We start from the raw sequence: 20803 nt of genomic DNA on the forward strand, positions 1-20803 counted from the left end.
TTTCTTTGGGCCTGGCTCACTTCGCTTAATATAATTTTTGCCAAATCTTTCCATTTCCGAACAAATGGGGCAATGTCATTCTTTCTGATGGAAGCATAGAATTCTTGGGTTTTTTTGAGTGTGCAAAAAAATCAATGAAAGAGGTAACAATATTCCTTCCATAATAAATGTACTCATTACCTTATTTATGTAACTGTATCCCTCTGTACATTACCTTTACAATAAAATTAAACTGAAATTAAAAATAAACTAAATAATAGACAAATTAAGAATTCATAGAGAGCTAGGAAGGTGGCTCAGTGGTAGAGCTCTTGCCTTACATGCTTGAGGCCCTGGGTTAGATTCCTCAGCATCACATAAACAGAAAAAGTGGTCCTGTGGCTCAAATGGTCGAGTGTTAGCCTTGAACTAGCATTGAGGAACAGCATCCAGGCCCAGAGTTTATGTCCCAGGACCAGACCCCCCCCAAAAAAACAGAATTACTAGAAACCATTGGTTAAAAACTTTTTAAAATACTGCTCTAAGTACCCAAGTAATATTATTTGATGATACTATTAAAATACTTCAACTTCAGCAGAGAAGCCAAATGTTTAAAAACTGTTACAAAATAATGTAATAAATCAGAATATATTAATATTAATAATAATCATAAGATGAATTCATAGTGGTAGTCAAATATGTAAGAAATGAGGCAATTTGCCATTCATTTGCACTTAATACGTGAGAAAGAATTTTCTAGGTCTTTTTAAATATATAATAAATTTAATGAAGAAACTATTTTGTTACATCATATGATAATTAGATGAAGCTGAATTAGAGCAAAGAGCAGATTGTACTAAGTTTCTGGATGTTAAGGTATATACTTATTTTGGTTTTGGGAAATTGTGTTCAAATTGGGGTCTTGTTTTTGTTGGACTGGTGTCATATCATAATTTTAGGATAGGGGTTCCCTTTCCACAAGAACATGCACCTGATCTGTCGTTTTAGCCTTCCCATTATCAATGGCATAAGAGTTGCACACCAACTTGTCTAGCTTCCTACCTTGGCTGGCCTGGATTCTGCAGTCCTTCCAATCTTAACCTGTAGATAGTGCAGGATGGTGGAAATGATCCAATGCACCCAGCTATAGATTGAGAAGGAAGTCTACTAAACTTTTGGCCTGGGTTCTGTTCTCAAGCCTCCTCAGTAGTTAAGAGTTCAGATGGGAGCCCCTGGTGCCAAGCAGAAAGAGTATTTCTTAAGGCAAATAGACATATATATGACTTAGGCATGTGAACAACTTAGGACAAGAATAAAAGAGCAGTGAAGCACAGAGGACAGGCCCAATTTTAACTAGCTACTTGGAGGATGAATAAGCTTAGCTAGCTACTCTGGAGGCGGAGATATGAAGACCACTATTCAAAGCCAGTCCAATCATGAAAATACATGCGATTATCTCCAAAAAAACAGGAGTGGAACGATGGTTCAAGTAATAAACCACTATCCTAGGTCACAGAAGCTTAGAGATGGTGAATGAATGAGCACTTGCACATGCATGTGCGTGTATACACGTGCATGTGTACACACACACACACACATAAGTATTGCAATGCGAAGTTCTTTTTTTACCTTGCTGTACTCTATTTCCCTGTATTAGTTTACAAATTAACAAAATCAGCTAAGCACCTATTTACATAAACTCATCATATTTCTCTAAAGTCAACTCTCTTTTTGGAAGCATGCTTTTATTTGACCCAAATATAAACTATTCAGGAGTTTGATTCTTCTCCCTCAATTCTATAGAATCAGATGATTGTTTAGCTTCCTCCTAGCAAAATAATTTTGTGAAATCCTGCGTCAAGCAACGCATTTCTTTCACTGGAAGGAAAGCCTCTTACAAACAATTAATAATAGGTTTTTCTTCTCTTTGCTTACATCTGTAGTTTAATTATCTGCATATATTTCATGATCTGTCTGTATATGATAAAGACTGCTGTGAAAATAAAAAGACCCTTCGCAGCATTTATCATTTATATACCATCCATAGATATGAAGGTGTTTAAATATTATTGAAATTGCTTGGGAATAAATCATGTTCATCTTGACTATCGTGAAAAAGAAGAATTGGTTTCTCAGCACTTTAGGTAAGAACTTGATTGAAAGAAACAAAAGGAAAAGTGAGGAACAACTCAACACATACATTGAAATGAAACACAATAAAAAAAGAAAAATAACCCAAGAAAACAAATTAATTCAGTACTCATGAACCTGCAGGAAATGCAAAGACTTAAAAAAAAACATCAGCTATGACGAGCTTATGAAAATCCATACTACCTGGGAGTCTACTGTTGTGAGGATAGAGGTTAAAGCCCAGACTGTACAGTAAGATCTGTACACAATGCCATGCACCTGTTATTCTAAATTCCAGGAAGAATAACATAACATGGACTGAACCCAAGGTCATACACAAGTATCTGAAAAATAATAAGGATAATTTAGGGTTGGGGACATGACAAAATGGTAAGAACACCCATTTAGCGGGCATAAGACATTCAATTCAAACTCTAATATTTGGGTATTAAAGTAAAAATCTATGATTTTAAATAATTGGAAAAATTGTAAGATTTTTGTATTTGAGTGGAAAAATGAATGAGAGAATGAACCCATAGTGCAATCCTTTTAACTTAAGTGAAAATGTTTTATGGTACTTCAGAAAAAACAGAGTTACCTTGCAAATGAGCATGGTTGTGCATTTGGGTGATGGAAATACTTTAGTTACACATGTTTAAATTAAATTGATGTTTATTTGGGTAGATTGTACTTCTTGAACTAAGAGCCCGGATGATGTCGCTGAGATTTTTCTCTCAAGGCTACCACTCTACTACTTTGAGCCACAGTTCCAATTCTGATTTTCTGTTGGTTGTTTGGTGATAAGAGGCTCCTGGACATTCTTGCCCAGTATGGGTTCAAACCATGATCGTCAGATCTCAGCCTCCCGAGTAACCAGGATGCCAGGCATGAGCCGTCGATAGTTTTAATAATTTAGTAAATTGTACAGTTACTGAAGTTATACATTATCATTATAGCCTGTGTAATATATGTGTGTATGTATATATCAATGCATACGGATAGAAATATTTTAACATATTTTTGTATCTACAGTAGATTTATGAAATCATCCATTATAAAATTAAATGGAAACAAAAGTTAATAAGGAGCAAATCAAAGGAAATTATCACATGTTTCTTGTTGTTGAAGGGATTGCAAATTGCGAGAATCAGTTTGGGAAAACCGTCTCTACGTTAACAAAATGGATAAGAGCTATTAATTCCAATCCATCTATTTGCCCATGTTGTGCAACTTCACACATGAGTGTCAAAATCAAAAAACACTTTTTGCCTTTGTTTTAAACTCACCTGTTATAATTTATGGGTTAGATGAAGTAATCAAATAAAGATTAAAATAATATTATGTGAGGCTATGAATTAGAGCTGAAAATGATTTTAAATATGATAATAGCTAATTAAATTACATACTTTTTACTTTTACTCTGTCATGTCCCTCATTCCCACATTAGGAAAGTATATAGAAAGTTCTCACTTAATTATATGTCCAATTATGTAAAAAATGTACTGAAAGAATATGGGCACTGTGTGGTTTTAGCTTATTGAGACCTGTAGGGGGAAAGGTGTTTCTGAGGACTTGCAATACATTGTGATGAAGGGAGGGATATTCTTATTCTGGAAAACTAGCTAGAGGATTGCTCCTATAAAGGTAGTGATGAATTCTTCCAAAGGGTTACAGAAAATCACTTTCACAACCATGTTCACTGCTGCACTATTCATCGTAGCCAAGTTACGGAAACAGCCCAGATGTCCTTTGGTGGAGTGATGGTTGGAGAAAGTGTGGCACATATACACAATTGGATTGCACCCATCCATTTGAAGACTGTTACATTATTTGCAACGAAATGGATAGATCTAAAAATATATTAAGTTAACTAAGTCAGAGCCAGACACACAAAGGACCCATGCTCTGTCTCATATTTGGAAGATAGAAATTTATACAAGTTTACACAAAAATATTAACCAAAGCATGCTATTTGCAGAGGATTATTTCAAAGGTTTAATTTCTTATGAAATTGAACTTTACTCCAACAAAATGAATACCAGGAAACTATCACTTGGAAGATATGAGGGGAAGTCAAAAGAAAGGAATAAAGAGAGTTATGGAGGAAGAGAGTGAAGGTATAATATTCAATTCAGATAGTATGAAACTAGAAAAAAATTAAAGTGGGGTGAGGTTTGGAAGGGTGTCGAAAAGCTATATAAAGATCCATTATACATAAAAAACTGATTTGTTTAATGGAAATTCCCTTGTACAAGTATTTAAGATAATAAAAATATAATTAAAAACAATGGAGACATTTGATCTTAAATTCTATTTCCATCTCTTTTAAAAAATAAAATTATTTGCACTATAATTTGATCAGAGGGATGGATTTTGTGGCTAGCTAGATCATTGCACATCTGTCTCTCTCTTCCTCTCTCCCTTTCATGATTCTCATAGATAATAAGATTGCTCCATAATTATCCTAATTTATTTTGCTTTTATATTTTTGGTTGCATCATTTCACTTTCTCCTCTGCCATTTCCCAATTCATTTACATAGAAAGCATTATTTCCTATTTTCTCATTCCTAGAATAAGCTGCTCATGAAGACACCACTAGTCCTCATTTTCATTCTGTACCTTTGAATACGGAGGAAAATCTTTCCTCTGCTCTCTACCAATTCCCTACTCTCCAGTTAGAATAATTTAGAATAGTAAAAATGAAAAAAGAGAAAATAAATAATAGTGAAAAAAACAAATGCAGAAAATTCACCGGATTTTTCTGACCATTTCATCCAATGTGAACTATTGGGAAAATACATGGACAGCTCATTCTCACTGGCACTCAAAGTCTCTGGTTAGGCAATTGCTATGAAGTTGAAGAACAAGATGAAAAAGTGAGAAATGGTATCAGTTGCAAGAAAAAAATGGCGAAGGATTCAAGCAAATTTCTTCTTTGTTCTGTTGAAAATAACCGCCTTACTACAGTGCAGAGACGACTTTCCAAAAAGACCACTCATATGAATACTAGGGATGACGATGAGTATACCCCTCTTCATCGAGAAGCCTACAGTGGACACTTGGACATTGTCCATGACTTGGTGGCTCATGGTAGATATTCCTGGAATAATTGTGAATGGCTGGACACCCCTGCACAGTACTTATACATGGAATAATACCATAGTGGCTTCTTTATTTCATCATGATACAGATACAAAGCCCAAACTAAAGGCCTCTTGACCCCCTTGCATCTTGCTGCTGGGAATAGATATAGCAAAGATATGCTGGATCTCCTTCTGGTGAACCATTATTTCAAACCATGTCTGAAGCACAACTTGGAAGAAGCTGCATTTGATATTGCCAAAAGGATAAGTATGTATTACTACCTCTTTGAAGTTTTGGAAAGCTGTACAAATTGTTCTCCTAAGTCCTAATGATTCAGTTAAGTTTCTTAAATTTCAAAATTGCCAGTCCATCCTATGTGTCCATACAAAATATTTTCACAATACAAAGCAACAGCAATATCTTATTTTAAAAATTCATGGATTCCATGGCATTCTTCCAAGTGAATTGCCTGACTTTGATGTCAAAATATATTCGAGTTGTTTGTATACATCTATAATGATTTCTATAGAGTTTGTGATTTTTTAAATCATAAATAATTTTAACTTATCTGTTGAAATGAGTAATACAGAAAGTAAAGATATTTCTGGTGCATGTCTGAAAAAAGTATATTTAAAAATATTTAGTATTCTGTTTGTGTAATGTCCATAACCTATTTCATTCTCTCCTAGATATAATCCTTTGAATTCGACATTGTTTTATAATATATAGGTTCATTAATAAATGTGTCCTTTCAGATTGCATTCCATATAAAAACAGTTTAAGATTCCTTTAATTCCTAGGTCCTTAAAGAATTTTATTTCTTTAGGATAAAATGACAATGTTATCTTATTTCAAAAGTTTTATAAAGGTTATGCTATGTAAAGGAATTTGTAAAAAGTGAAGATTGAATGATGTCAAACTAACTTTTATTTCTATGAATTACATGTATTCTTACACTTGTATATTTGTAATCAACTTTTTAAAAACTGTTTTTAATTTCTTGCATCAGAAGAATGAAAAATATGCAATACTTCACAAATTTTCATATCATCCTTGTACAAGAGCCATGTAAATCTCTATACTGTAATTTCGGTAGACGTGCTGCTGAAGCATGTAGTATCCTGGAAATTTAAGTAGTTAATGATGCAATCTTAAGACAGGCATATATCTTTGGTTGCCTATTTGTAAGAAGGAAACCTTATTGTTCCCAAAATTGCAGTTCATCTTATTTCTGTAAAATTCTGTGTATGGTGGAAAAAACTTATATTGTTTGTTCAATTGCTCACATTTGCAATTTTTTCAATGACTATTTTAAGTCTTTTTCATTTGAAATTGGATCATACTTTGCAGCCTTTATATCTAGGTCCAAAGATGATGGATTTTCAAGTACTTATTTATTAACTGATTTAGCTTTGTGGAGATAATGGAGTCAAAGTAAGCCTTGCTTAAAAGCTACTTCTAAATTTCTGCAGCTTAAAATCTCCCAAATGAGGTCTTACTGGCACAAATGTCTTCCTGACCCTTTATCCTTGCTCCATGTAGGAACAGACCAACCACAATCTTACCCTGACAGCATAGATTTTCTTATTGGAGCAAAACTAATCTGTTACAAGGGATCATAAAGAGACAAACAGTTCAGACAGTACTGTTCAGACTAGAAGGTATCTTTTCAAAATATAATTGTTTATTACACACTAACATTTCAAAAGAAGCTAAAGCCAAGAAGGTGAAAAAATTGTTCATATGTATGATTACCTAATGTCTTGGCCTGTCTATCATCCAAGCAGGCAGGAACTTACACCACTGATTTTCTATCACCAAATATATTCCATAGCTCCAAAAGAAGTCCATATGTTTCTCCTAGTTATTAGGCCTTAAATTGGTAATGTTTTAATCACAGTGTTTCCTCTTGCCTCTAGGCTGTATATCTCGGAATGGTAAAGCTTTAGCTCTAATTCTACCAAACACTGAGGTAGAGGTAATGGAATAACACTTTAAAACCGTTGCCTCTTGTGGCTCAGTGGTAGAGTGCTTGCCTTGCATGCCTGAGGCCCTGGGTTTGATTCCTCATCACCACATAAGCAGAAAGAAAAAAAACTGTTGCCTTTGATACCCTTACCACAACAGAACAATGCCAAACATTTTCTAATATTATATATTATTATATATTTTATATTTATATGTGCTGATTTTATATTTCACACAGTGAATCTTATTAGAATTAATTGGTAATTTGAAAAATTAATTGATATTTATTCCAATAAATAGATTGGAATATAAATAATCAGGATTAGAATATATATTAGAATATAAAAATTATCAATGCAATGTTTTCGGTATAAACTTGTGATAACTTCTAAATGTTCTTGGTCTTCTGAATTCACATGGTAAAAAAAACAATGTTGTTTGCTTCTAATCTATAAGGGATTTTACTTTGCTGCTCTGTTTATTGTTTTAACTCGCTGGTCCCAAACTGTTTTGCTCCATGTTTCTGAAGCATTCCTACTGATTATACTCAAATTTTTCTGATATGATGTCTAAAAGCTATTATTCTTCTACAGGATCCACGGGTCCTAGGATCCCAGGTCCCAATTATCCGCATCATCAGATAACTAAGGCAAGAGTTCTCACCTACGTCCATGCAACATGCCAACAGAAAGTAATTGAAGACCCATCTCAATTTCTCATTTTCTATATTTCAGGGCCCCAATTCCTTGAAATGCAGGAATTATCAGTAAGCAATTGGGAAATGCAAGGCAACTTAAAATGCAAGATGAAATCATAAAATGTGAAAGTACAGTAATTCAAACTTTTAATTTTCAGATGACCATCATATATGATTGAACAAGACCACGAATGTCACTAGATCATTTGTAATACCCCTCTCCTAATGATTAATGAATAATTTCATTCCAGCATCAGCAGGCCAAAAAATAGTTCCTGGAACAATAGATCCATATTTGGTCTACCAATGCTAGGAATACTTGACATAGAGGTCAAATATAATTCAGAAAAACATTAATTGAGAAGATCCTTAGTGCTTCAAAACACTGGTACTTCAGTAAAACTTGGTTCTGTAGTATAAAAATGTTGTCATTGTCAAACAAATGATAACCTACATTTAATCTCCTGAAAGTATATTCCTTTTCAAATAAACTTTTAAAAATCACATTTGCCAAATAACACTTTACAAGTAGATGATATTTAGTGACATAAATAGTTTTTCAAGGGTAGGGAGCAAGTTACAATAGAGTTTATTTATTTATCCAGCACTAATGCCAAACAGGTTCATCCATTCATTAAAGTGTAGAAATTATACCCCCCATCATTTGTTTTTTCAGTAGGTGACTTCAAAAATTTGTTAAATAGATCAGCCTCCCATATTTCAAACCAAAACATTAGCTAATAAAGTAAATTTCATCACATACTAAGTACATTTTAAAAAATCACAAATAGTAGCCTTATCATATGGTGTTTTGTTTTCCCTATCTGTCTAACATAGTAAGAAATATGACTTTAAGTCTTGAATACGGGTACTCATCAGAGATTTGACAAACATAAAATCTTTCTTCTACTTCTATCATATTCCTCTACAATAGTAAATTTTAGTTTTCTTCTTTTTCCAAAACTTATTGGTAGTAGAAAATATTATCTCATGTAAAATAAAATAACCACAAACCACAGTGCAAAGCCATTTATAAAACTGGTACTTAGGAATACATTCTAAGCATTTTTTAAACTTTCTTGTTGACTACAGTTCATTAAGCTCTTCCAATTATGGAGGCAGTTACGATCAATGCTAAGGGTTTCGAGCATCTGTTGAGCATTCTGGGAGTGTAACCCATCTTCCTTGACAGCGGCCCGGTATTTTTGGGTCATGGGGGTACCATTGGTTTGGTCATGCAGATGTTCGGTGGACGTTTTCAGGGAACATGAACTGGGGTTCAATTATAGGCTTGGCTGTCATTGCCATGGTAGATGTGGGGCCTGTGAACAACTGTTGTATTACAGGGGGAACAACGAGTTTTTGTTCTTGGGCAAAGTTGGATATCTCTGCCCAAGGATACAAAATTTTCTGAGAAGAATTCCCAGGCTTGCCTAAACAGCCAAAAGAAGTGATTGGGCAGGCTTCCTGTGGGGGAGGCGGTTGTACAAGCGTAGCTGGCTGGCCCCCTGGGTCACCTGTTAGTGGAAGTTGTTGGTTATCTGTGTTCTTGCTGGAATTGTTTGCTGTGTCACAAGAAGATGGGAGTGCTAAAGCAGCTTCGCAATTTTCCTTTTGTTCTGTTTCTTCTTGCAGCGAGGTGTTAAACGCTTGCAGAGTTTCCCCTTCTTCTTTCCCTGATAGACAGTCTTGAATAGCTACTACAATGGGGTAAAAGATTTGGGGCAGCTCAGAGCCGTCACGGACTTCCTTTTTATGAACTGCCTGAAGGACGAGGGTCCACCTGTCTGGATCCCAGAGGGCCCCGGAGTCAATCCAGGGATACAATTCATTCACTATTTCCCATATTAATCTAGCTTCCTTTGGTAATACTTTTATCTGCCTACTCCGGAGCAGGGCAACAAATGCTTGTGATTGAGGCTCTCCTGCTGCTGGGGGAAGGCTGCCCATGGAGGCACTAATTGTGCACTAGACCCTCGACCGTCCATCTGCAGAAAGCGATCGAGCCACTCGTTGGGCACCACTTGTAGGGCTAGATCTCCAGCAGGAGGTAAGCATGAACGACTCACACAAGGAACACACGTTGGGAGAACAGGCTTATGCAGGTCTTGTTTATTTCTGCACAAGGGGGGGATTATATAGCCCCAGCTTTCCCAACCTCCTGAGTCCTTCCCAGCCAATTACTTAGTGGGGAGTTGATGTAAGGCACTTGTGATGGGCACTGCTTGGTGACAGGCACTGATTGGTCTTCCCGGGCTTGTAGGGAGCATGGACAGCTCATTTCTGGCAAGCTAGGCAGACATGCCTGTGGGTCACGTCTCTATTAGCAGGAAGTGTGCTTCAACTGCTACTCTAGCTGACTCAACCAGATCTGACCGGCTCTACCCACACTACATCTTCATGGTTTTCCTTTTAAAATTCTTTAATTTGGATGTGGAATTTATTTTCATGTCTTCATTCAATCTGTTCTGCATTGTAGTGAGCTAAATAGGCTCCGTAAAATCACTTTAGGTAGCAAAAATATTAAGACAATGAATATCAAAAAGTTTGGCCTCCTTCCACTCCTGAAGTCAATATGCTTAGCTAGGGCTTCTAAGAATGAGTTTTCTCGCCTTTTCAATTTGCTCAATTATTTTCTGATCCCAAAACTTTTTGGCTTATTTAATAAGTGAAGTCCTCAATATCTCATGTTAATAAGGATATTACATATTGTAAACTACTAAAAAATGTGAAATCATTGGTTTCAAGTATCTAATCAGATTTTTTTCTGTTGTTCAGTGCTTCAAGTGCAAAGACACTGTGGAAAGTATTACAAACAGAAAAGTGTAAACCCAATACCTTCTTTCAATGTTGAGGGCACTTTCTCCCTAAATATTTGGGCCCAAATTATCTTTTTCAGAGAATTACTGTTTGGTAATTAAAATCAATTCACAAATTTTGATGTCTTTTTTTAAAAGAACTTTTAATTTAAATTCCACTACAACCTTGTTTCACGCAGTAAGAGTAGATTTCCTGGGTAAGGACAATTCTCAAGGGAACCTACAGGATTTATAGAAAGGTTTCTGAGGTTTGTTTAGTGTGAAAATGAGCCATCTTCACCCACATTGCTCCCTCTCAGCAAAGTCTCCATGGATTACTTTGCATGAACGCCTATTTTCCCAGGCAAATTTAAATTTTCATAATAGGCAAAGTTGTTAAAAAATTTGAACAAATAAAAATTTACCTGTTATAATTTTAAAACTCTTTTGAAATTCTTTTATTAGAACTGTGAATTCACCAATCCTAACCCCACCTTTACCATGAAAAACAGTTAACATGTTGTTTTCATGATATAGTGTCCATGAAACTATTATTTTCCAGTGGCTTTGTTATGCGTATATAAAACCATATAAGCTGATTCTGAGCAAAATGAACTCCAAGATATGAAAACGAGAATATTATTTGCGGTTGTTGTTTTTAATGTGCTATGTGATTTTTGTTTTCGTTGGGGTTTTTCCCCTGTGCTTTATTCCCTGCTGTATTTGATTTTGGTAGCCTGTGTATTGTGCATATATTTACGTTAATTAGAGAAGGGAAGAGGAACAAAAAAATGGTGAGACAAAGGACAAAGGCAAACCAATGCAATAGCAATACTCACAAGACAATATGTTGTAAATATACATTACAACTTGTGAGGAGTATTGGGGTGAAGGAAAACTGAAGAAAATCAGGGAAGGGGTATCAAGTTTGCGAAGTTATTTATTCATTACCTTAAAATTGCTGTAACCCCACTGTACATCACTTTGACAATAAAATTAAATTTAAAAAATAAGCTGCATGAAATAAAATTTCACTGTATTGGTATAGTAAATATTATTCTTTATGTAGTACCTTTTTAAAAATCAATACTGTTTGGCGTGTAATTTGAATTAACTATCCTTTTTCATCAGAGGACCATCAACTTGAATGCTATGTGACTAGACAATATTTTCAAAATATACTTACCAATATTTTTAAAAAAGAATAAATATAGTACTTTCTCATACTAAAAGCGAAAACAGTTTAATTCTATGGAAACCTATAACTTTTAAAAGTAAATAAGTTGTTAAGAAGACAGAATATATGTGTTCTTCAACATTCCAATGACCAATAACTACTCATTTTCAAATTCAGAAAATTCCATACCTGATAGATTCAAAACAGTACGGGCTTGCATGTTACGTAATTCTGCAATAGATGCATTTTTCCATGGGGTGTTACAGATTGAGAGTCAACAGAAAAATAACCACATTCTGGTTGAGGATAAAACTATGTACCGTAGGTAATAATTCTTCAAGAGTAAGCAATTGTTTATCACAGTAAGCTATTTTTTTTATGACCACCAATCCCAATATTTATGACATAGAGTCATCCTAGTCCAACAGTTTTCAAATTTTAGGGTGCACCACAAACTTCCCTTAATTCACATCATGAATAGCTTATCTCTACTGTGAAAAAAATACAACTCTGCTAATGTGATGCCATACATGTTTTGGAAAGAACACCACAATAAACTGGGTTGCATCATTTCCCCCCCACTGTTATTCTTGAGATGGGAACACTTGCAAATATTATTTATATTTATACTTTTTTAACTATCATATAAATTCTGGATGCTAAGGTCAGAAGATTACAGTTCAAAGCCCATCCAGGCAGGAAGATTCCCTAGATTCTTATCGTATAAACTTATCAGCAAAAGTCAGACACAAGTGGCATTGAGGTATAAGGGGGAGAGCACGAGCCTTGAGCATAAACAGGCTCAGACACAGTGTCCAGGCCCAGAGTTCAATCCCTAGGACAAACCAATAAAATAAAAACAAAAATAAAAAGAAACCTCAAAACTAACATTTTTCTCATTGTATACAGTGGCAAATAATTAAGGAAATTGCTTCCTGTGTTACGTACAGGTAGAAGAAAGTAGATGCCACATGATTATTCTCTTCATACCATGTTATAACAAAGACTCCAAAAATTGCTCTTATTCTAAATTTATAAATTAATATCATCAATTTTTGGCAACTCTGTCTACACCATTCACATTATCATTTTATACATTAATTATTGGAATTATCTATTAACTAAGTTCTAATTATAACTCTCTTGAAAGAATATTCTAGGAAAATAGAATGCAAAATCATTTGTGAATTTGTCAATTAAACCCTCTACTTAAAAAGAAATTTTAGCATCCGATAGAATATGAAATTAAAAACAAAATCAAAATATTTATTTTAAATCTAAATTCTAATTTAGCAAGATCTTCAAAATCTTATATTAGACAAACTTTTCTATTTCTCTAGTATTAAATTGTTGTAATCCTACATCATTTCTTTGAGATACAACAGAATGATGATTATTTACTTTTTCAAATTTTGGATGGGAATCATGAGTCATTTTGCATCTAGGAATGATCTGTAATGAAGAGAGAATTTAAAACACAAGTGAGGATTAAGTATGAGTTGCATTTCAACAGAAAATTTGACTTCTCAAAACATAGTGACAAAATTAGCCCAAACATCCAGTTATGTATTCCTTTCTGGTTTTTTTTTTTTTTATTAAGACAAAATTATACTACCTGGTCCAGGGAAGGTATCACTATGTAATTCCACTCTCTAGTCTCCTGTCTTAATCTCAGTGCTAGAATTCTAGGCTTGTATCACATTGCTCTGCCATAGTTTCTTGGTTTATTTAATCTAGATACAGACTACCAATTCTGAACTTCTCCAGGGATATTATACACCATAGTGACTGTTCAGACTGCTTATCTACTATTTTCAAAGATGTTCTCACATTTGACACAGGATATGAATATTTTCAGATGCACTTGCGGGGTCTCTGATTCATTCCTCCATGGATGTGATCCCTATAATAATGATTAATTGACTCTCTTACTATGTGTGGACAGTACCTATGTAATATTCTCAAACTTTTTTGAAGGAAGTTCACTTGAGGACTTTCTAGTATTAAAAATTAACCCTTGATTCGAGTCTTAATCAGGATATATATTCTGTTGTTTTCTAACTTTTCTACACATTCTGTGAGTTGTTTCATTTGTGTATTTGTGTGTGCACATATAAGTGCCTCTGTGTGTTTGTGTATGTTTCTATGTATGCATGCAAAAGCCTCAACCTCTTATTCGGCAATCTTGCTCATAACTGGTATTCCACCACCTGAGCCATTCTTCCAATCCAGCTTTTGGCTGCTTTTTTATATGTACTGTTGGAAAGACTGTTCTGCCCAAGCTGGATGCAAACTGAACTTCCCAGACTCCTTTTCATTCTAAGGTTTTATTTCTCCAGGAGTATCAACTTTTAAACTACAAACATTTTTGTGAGGGTAATGTCTAAGCTGTAGCCCAGATTTTTAACTCAAGAATTCTTTTTTTTTTTTTTTTTGGTGGCGGAGGTCCGGTCATGGGGCTTGAACTCTGGGCTTGGTCGCTGTCCCTCAGCTCTTCATCTCAAGGCTAGCACTCTACCACTTGAGTCACAGCGCCACTTTCGGCTTTTTTCTTTTTGCTTATATGGTGCTGAGGAATCGAACCCAGGGCCTCTTGCATGCAAGGCAACTGCTCTACCTCTGAGCCACCTTCCCAGCCCCTAACTCAAGAATTCTTATAAAGATAGATGAACACACACATTACTTATCCTCAGTTACACTGTTAGAAATGTGATCTAAGCTGGGTTGTGGTGAGATATGAGGATTGGGGTTCAAAGCCAGCCCAGGTATGAAAGTCCCAGAGACTCTTTTCTCCAATTAACTAAAAGTAAACTGGAAATGGCACTGTGGATAAAGTGGTAGAGCATTACCCTTGAGCTGAATAGAAGAGAGACAGCTCACAGGCCCAGAGTTCAAGTGCCAAGACCACCGCCAACAAAAAAATATACATATGCAAGTGAAGAAAAAAAAAAGAAATGTGATCTTAGCCACCAGTTCATTGCTAATATAATCCCTGCTCTCACAAGATGGACATTTTTTTTTCAGTTAAATCCATGCTCATATATCTGACTTGCTTTGGGAACAATATTATTCTTCCATTCTACTTTCTACAAAATTGCATGATTAGTAAGCATGATTTAGAATGAGAGTGGCCTCATAATTCATGTTCCATGTAGGAGTCTTGCTTTCTGTATATCACTCCCATAAATCTACATATTGGACTTGGCTTTATTGTTTCAATGTTGTCTTATTTGTAGTTTGCTATATTGTATTGAAGCCTTATACTTAAACACAGAACTTCTCTTTCTCTTATTATTGCTATTGATTCCCTTACTGTTAGCTCATGTACATTTGGGAAATTATGAACAGCACATACACTCACAAAAAGAATGTTCTGAGTACCTTCTTCTCATTTAAAATTCACCTTAATTTAAAGAGAACTTACAAAGTTTGAACTCAATGTACTCATATATAATGTATTTATAAGTAATATGAATTTCATATTTTCTATTTACTGAGTTGTCTCTGAAACACGTGTTACCTCAGGTCCAAAGGTGTCCTAGTGTTATTTCAGTGAAGCCAGAAAGCATTCATTATATTTCAAGCAGCACCATCGATTGTTACTGGAAGTAACTTTTACTGGATGTGGAAAATGACACCAGGAGAGGAATGGAACATAGAGGATTAACAAAGTTCAAGTTACCTTGTGCTTTCCTTTTTACTGTACAAGAAAAGTATCCCAAGACTTGAAGGAAACTCTGTCCCTGGCTTTTCCCGAGTGTGTTCTTTACTCATATAAAATTTTTCTGTAAACTTCTAGTTGAGAGTATTACAAAAGGAAATAATGTACCATTTGACGACCAGCATAGAACAAAAGGAAATAACGTTGTTTTAAAAGTGTTCTCCTGCAAAGGAACAAAGAGGTTTTAAAGTGTCATATGGATGGACATTTCACCCCGAGATGATTCTCTTGATGCAGGAGTCAGTTATCAATTCCTTTGGTCTGGTCCTGAGTTCTCCAGAGCAATAAGGATTCCAAAAAAGCAGGATCCAGTGAGTATGATCAGCAAAAGGAGCCTCTTTTCAGACCAGTACTCTTTTAAGGAAGGTCGCAAAGAAATATCTGGGATTTTTGTTGCTTGTTTGTTTAGTTTGTACTGGTTCTGGGGCTTGAATCCAGAGCCTGGATCCTGTCCCTGAACAGTTGTCTTTCCTGCCCACCTGCCCCCAAAGCTAGTACTCTACTGCTTGAGCCAAAACTCCACTTCTGGTTTTTTGGTGTTCAATTTACTATAAGAGTTGGACAGACTCTCCTGCCTGGTTTGGCTTTGAATTAAGATAATAAGAAAGCTAAGTGACATCAACTGTATAGACTTCTCTTTTGGAACAAGAAATGTTAGATGAAGTTTATTGTAAAGCTAATATATGACAATTTTTAAAGGAAGAGGATATGTCTAGCAAAGAAGCCATAACTTAAATAACTCAGCAAAAAATAGGTGCACTGAATCATTTTGAAATTATTTTTTCTGCTTGGGAAGATTACTGATCTTGTCCGTCCTTTTGGGAAACTTAAAGTAATATTTGCACTTTTTGTTGATTGTGGGGCTTGAACTCTGATCCTGGGGGCACTCCCTCAGCTCTTCAGCTCAAGTTGAGCGCTCTACCGCTTAAGCTACAGCAACACTTCCGGGTTTCTGGTGGTTATGGACATTCCTGACCAGGCTGGCTTTGAACCACAATCCTCTGGTCTCAACCTCCTGAGTAGCTAGGATTACAGGCATGAACCCAGCTCATATTTGCACTTATGTGCACTGAATGACACTATGTAGACAAATAATGGAAATTTGAATCAAATGATGGCATTGCAGCTTTTCAGATAATGTGAGGTAGCAATAAATATGTCCTCTTTTCCATGTTGTTTCATTAATGACTCCTGAGCTATTGGACCCTTACATTAGCATCCTCTGCCATCTTTGTAGTTGTATTTAGTATCAGGAAATGTTCATAGAGGAATATAGAAGACTGAAATTTTTAGAAAGCAAAAAAGATAAGGTATGAAAGAACAGCACAGAAGGAGATACATTTATTACACAGAAATTAAGAAGTAGCATAAGAGATTTAGAATGCTAAAGGCAATATGGAATAAGACAAGTTGATAACTATTTGTTCAATAACCAAAAATTGTTCTCTAAAACAATTTCTGGTATACCTTATTTACTGTCATTTGTTCATTAACTCTGGAATTATTCCTTCTCTTCTGTCACTACTGTTAATTTGTCTCTGCCGTTTTGGTGACATGAATGACCAAAAATATTTCCAAATCTCACTTAGACTACTCCTCTCATTGTAATTAGCAGTGACCATTCAAAAACCTGGAAACTTTGAATTTCCAGAATTAATCTTCACCTGACTTGTAAGCACATTCAAGCCATTCATTGCTGTGACCTAATGAACAAAACTTTTTTTTCAACACAATATCCTAATATAAGTAAAGTACATGAATTAGGGACTATAGTCAGATGTCAGTGTGACAGACCGGCTCAGCCAGAGCACTGGGACCGATGGGACAGGGATCTTGGGATAGGTGGGCAAGGTGTCGGCAAAGTGACAAACAGACACAGACTCAAAAGTGTTGCATCTGGGTGTATCTTTATTGAGAATTAACATTTTTATACAGTGTGTGATTGTGACATAGATTCTTTGTTTATTTAAGCACATAATCAATTTTTTAAAGGCAAAGCATTGATGAATTACATGAAAATTGATGACTATCCCACCAACAGTTTAAGCTAAGTGGTGTGAAACAAGTCTAGCATATTGTTTAATAGAATGCCTCATCTATTCAGCCTTTTTATGTTTAATAATTAAGAAACCTAAGGCAGGAATGTACTTATATTGTACTCTTTTTATTTTTATTTTTATCCAACAATTTTCATCTTTATAAGCTCCTGTATAAGGAAATGGTTCTTCGGTTGGTTATATTTTGTGTGAAACCACCATCTATTCCCTTTAACATAAGTTGGACTAAACTTAATATTAACTGTTGGGAGAATCTTTCTTTTTCTTTTATAAACAGAGGTCCCTTTTTTTTTAGAACTCTCTGAACTACTGGGATAACTCTTTCTAACTAGTTTAATTCATTGATTTTGTCTGTTGGACATATCTGGAAATTTTAAGTCTATATATTTACTATGCGTGAGCTGCAAAACCGCTTGTGAAGTTGTAGGAGTTTCTGGAGGCAATTTAACATCAGATGATAGATTGATTGGGGCATTGCCCACATTTAAACTTTGGTCTTAGTCTTTATTACTTAGAGAAGCCATCTCTATTGGCCTGGAAAGATACAACATGCTCTGTTCGCGGATCAGTAGAAAAATAGCCGAAACGAGAATAAAGGCAACGAATGTACAGCCAAGAAGAATATAGGAAAAATAAAGGTAGAGGCTATAAAGGTGCAGCGAAGTGTATGGGAAGCCTTGAACCAACACCCCCTCCCTGCAGGCATGCTTCCTTGAAGCTCTTTGTCTAACATGATCTCTCACGCAGACTCCGCAGAAGGTGGCATGGCACCAACTGGCCACAGAAAGATGTACACTCAGCTGGAGATACCAGGAACCACTGGAAGTGCAGAAACTTAAGCGTTTGACTTTGTTTCTCTGGCCAGAGACTATTCATTGAATTTGCAGCCCCTTATTCTGTTGCCGATGTCAAATCAGAAGCCATCTATCCACCACAGGCAGCTTTATTAGATGTTCAAATTGGTTATGGAAGTGCCCCGCTCACCTATGCCAGCCTCTCTTTGCTGAACCCAGCTAAGGACTCTTTGCAGACACATCCTCATGGCTGTTTTGCCTGCTGTGATCTCTGCTCCTTTCCAAACGCTTGCTTCAGCAGCTTCCCCTCCATTGTGCCTGTGCCTCTCGGACTGGGTTCCCATGGTGTTTGGATATTGAGCTGCTTGTTAGAGGAGGAAACAAGGGTTGTTGTGTACATTGGCAGGCCTGAACTGGCCTGGAGGCAGGACAGACGCTCTCCCAGGTGGGACTTTTCAGGGCACAGGGCAGGCATCCTGCCACTGGGCCCTGGGTAACTTTGGTGAGCAGCAGTCACACTGGAACTTCTCTTTCTCAGAGAACAACTGGTTAAGTCTAACCAGATTGTCTTCTCTAGGGAATCCGGTTCTTCTCCAACTCCTGGGGGATGCCTGGGGCTTGAGTCTATGCCAGACTCCACTCCTGTCCAGAACCTTTCATTCCAGAAGTTTCAACCAAGTGTATGTGCCATGGCATGTCAGTATGGAGAAGCAATTTTTATATTCCAAGTATGGGTTCCTTATTTTGTATTTGTTAACTACATGTTTTTTGCGTTTGTTTTGTTTTGGTTTGGTTTGTTTTTTGCTAGTCAAGGGGCTTAAACTCAGGGCTAGGGAATAATTCCTGAATTTTTTTTTTGCTCAAGTCTATCACTCTACCACTTGAGGCACAGCACCATTTCCAGTGTTTTTCTTTTTATGTGGTACTGAGGAATTGAACTCAGGGTTTCATGCATGCAAGGCAATCACCATATCATGAAGCCACATTCCCAGAACCCTAAATGACTTTCTTAAGTTGACATTACATTTTCATTCCATAACTATGTACCATAATATTGTCCACATGCTAGAAAATGATGTAGAAAGAATACAATAAAATAAATGCAGTATGGCTAGATGGACAATGAATAACCCTCACAGTCTAGCAAGGACACAGAGGGCTTACCTCATGGAGATGTATCAACATGCTGAGTGAGACAGCTCCTGACCCACAGCCCACCTCCAGAATGAGTAGGCCATCTTGGCTTCCAGCCACCTGGGGATGTTGTGCCACCTCCTACAGCACAGATTCAACCAGTTCCTGAGAGAGAGAGAGAGAGAGAAAACCAGAATTACAGTTAAATCCAGTGCCAGTGGCTTAGAACTCTAATTCTAACTAAACAGGAGGCTGAGATATGAGGATCATGGTTCATAGAAAACCCAGGCAGGAACGTCTGTGAGAATCTTATCTCCAAAGAACCACCATAAAACTGGAAGGGGCACTGTGGGCTCAAGTGATAGAGTGGTAGCCTTGAGCTGAGGAGCTCGAGAACAGTGCCCAATCCTAGAGTTCAAGACCCACTACTGAAAAGAAGTGGACTTCCCACCACAAGAAGTAGACTGAATAGCACCCATTGTCCTAGGGATCATGGTAGAGAAGTCAGGCCGAGCTTCCTGTGAACTTGAGGTCATAAGTAGGTCACCTAGCTTTTCTGTGCCTCGGTTTCCCCAGCTGCAAAACTGAACAGGTAATAATGAAAGAGAGCCATGTTTAGGTTCATAATCCCACACCTGTTACACTATTAATAACAGGCCACACCTGAGCCCTTTCTGGTATCTTCCAGTCATATACTCACAGAATTGCCAAAACCTTATCTGAAGGCCGCTCCCTCTCTGCCTAGCCATTCTCCAGAGATCTCTCTGTATAAATCCCTTTTTTCCTCACAACTGTCCTGTGAGGAGAATGAGGTTCAATGTCTGAGGCTCTACAAAGAACTTCACGTGTGGTCAAGAATCCAGTGCTGTGGACTGAGTTTGGGATAATCCATCTAAACCAATGACTGAGCATGGTGCCACGTGTCTACCATCCCAACTAGAGAGGACCAGGCCCGGTGGAGCATATCTTTCACAGGAGGACTGTGATCCAGCCCAGCCTGAGCATATATTTAGTTTCTATCTCAGAAATGCTCAAGACAGAAAGGTGGCTCATCAGAGGCGAGGAGAGGAAACAAGTACGGGGGTCATGGTGCCCCAAGAGGGGTGTTTGACCCCGGTTGAATTGGTGTTGGGGCGGCCACTCACCTGCTGAGAGAAGCTGTTGGCAGCTCCTCCAAGTGTGGCAGCAGCGATGGCAGCAGCATTGCGGACATATAGGCCCAGAGCAGAAGACTAGGGGCAGGGACCAGGTCGGGGATTTAGG

The sequence above is a fragment of the Dipodomys spectabilis genome, unplaced genomic scaffold (genome assembly GCF_019054845.1).
Source record: "Dipodomys spectabilis isolate Male_0828 unplaced genomic scaffold, ASM1905484v1 ptg000170l, whole genome shotgun sequence".
In the NCBI taxonomy this organism is placed as follows: Eukaryota; Metazoa; Chordata; class Mammalia; order Rodentia; family Heteromyidae; genus Dipodomys; species Dipodomys spectabilis.